Source organism: Grammomys surdaster, unplaced genomic scaffold, assembly GCF_004785775.1.
Source record: "Grammomys surdaster isolate TR1022 unplaced genomic scaffold, NIH_TR_1.0 373, whole genome shotgun sequence".
Classification (NCBI taxonomy): Eukaryota; Metazoa; Chordata; class Mammalia; order Rodentia; family Muridae; genus Grammomys; species Grammomys surdaster.
The window spans coordinates 6355916-6357987 of record NW_021604792.1 but is presented as its reverse complement, the minus strand read 5'-3'; positions in this window follow the sequence as shown (position 1 = coordinate 6357987).

Genomic DNA, 2072 nt, shown 5'->3' with positions numbered 1-2072 from the left:
GTAAATCCGAACTACGGATTTCCCTCTGGAAACTGTCAAGTACACAGAAATTCCATGATCTCTGGAGTTTGGGAGGCTTTGGGGTGCAGCTGTTTTTGTATGACCAGAAGGGATGGAAAGAGAGGGAAGAGGAGAGCCAGTCTATCCCAGCTTCCCCTCTAAGCTTCTCCTCTAGTGCCCAGGAGTTAAGTCACCAAGTGGTATCTGTCTCATAAATCTTGCCATGAGGCTACAGGTGAATCTCAGCAGTAGAGTATTTGGCTATTCTGAGTGTGAAGCCCTTAATGTCCATCAGGGCAAAGAAATACAGGTTAATAAATCAAAACTCACACAAGTCCTTGTCCAAACAAAGCCTTGCTATGTGTCCATCCTTCAGCCATTTTGTATTTTTGACTACTTTCTGATGCTCCTCCTGCTCTTCTCTTTGAGGCAGGCTTTTGCTGTGTAACCAAGGCTGCCCTAAAATTTACTGTGTAGCCAAACACTGAACTGGAGGAGATCTCCTGCCTCAATCTCCTGAATACTGAGGCCATATGTCATAGGTGTTTCCTCTTAGTAGGAAACAATTGACCCAGATCATAAATCTAGATAAGTAACCTGTAGATGCATGCTTGTAATCCCAGCATTTGGAAGGTTGAGGCAGGAGGATTGCCTTTGGTTCCAGGACAGCCTGGGTTACAATGTGAGAACTTGTATCAACCTAAAAAACTATAATAATTATTTTAAAAATATGGGCTGGACAGCAGTTAAGAGCATTGGTTACTCTACCAGAGGACCCAGGTTCAATTCCCAGCATCCATGTGGCAGCTCACAGCTGTTTGTAACTCAGCTCCAGGGAATACCTTCATACAGACATACTTGCAGGCAAAACACCAATGCATGTAAATAAAAAAAGTAAATAATAAATAAATAATACCTGGAGACGGATCTCAGTGGTTGGAGTGTTTGCTTAGCAACCAGGAAGCCTGTGTTTGGTTTCCAGTATACAACCGGAAGCAGTGGTGCATGCTGTAATCCTAGCACTGAGGAGGAGGAAAAGCAGGGAGGGAGAGGGAGAAGGGAAGAGGGGTGAAATATACAAAGTAACATATTTCTGGGATAAAGACAAGGAGGCAGGTTGGAGTTTAGAGGATGAAGAAAGCACAGACCCACGGAACTGCTAGAGTCAGAGTTTAAAGAGCACGTTCTTCCCGGTTTGTAATGGACAGCTAAAGGAAATGGCTAGAAGCCATTTAACATGATCTAGATCCCAGGAAGTGAGGCCTTGTCCATGGTGAACATGAAATCAAGACAATATTGCAGAGCTTCGTCTTGTGTGGGTTTAATGTAGAGCCAGAGAAACAGAGTAACATTGAAAACAAAAGTGATGGAAAACAAGGCGTGGGTGGAGGTGTTGGCCGAGAGATGCCAGCCTGGCCCCAGTGAGGTCACCGTGCCAGCTATTTTCACTTGGGAAAGAGAAGCTAAGGGAGGAGCTGCAACTCCTGCCAAACCCAACAGTCTAGGAAAGAGGCTGAGGAGCTGGGTGAGCCTCGGGCACCACAGCTACAGAGTTCAGCAGGGTGGAACCCAGGAGAGGTCACTGAGTTCTCCAGGGAGAAAATAGCAGAGGGCACAGCCATCTGAGTCCCTGTAGAGTCAGCCACAGATGGGCCGGATGACCTCACAGGACACAGAGGGGTACAGAGGAAGATAGCAGGGCTATGTTGAGGGGCTGGGCCTGGCGGGTGTGGTAGCAGCTTCTAGTGGTTAGTTATATGTCTTGCGGTCCTGTAGCTGGGCGTGGTAGATTTGTGCCTATAATCCTAGCTCTTGGGAGACAAGAAAATTGCCACTAATTTGAGGCGAGCATGGCAGCCTAGAAATATAGCAAGCTTAATGCCAGCCTGGGCTACTGGAAATCCTTCTCAAAAAAAAACAAAACAAAACAAACAAAACCTCACCAAAACAAACAAAGGTGAAGATAGTGAACAGATTCTTTATTTCTAGACTGTTAAGAAACATGATAAGGAGATGCTGGCAGAAGCCTTTAATCTCCACCATTTGGGAGGCAGAGGCAGGTGGATCTCTGT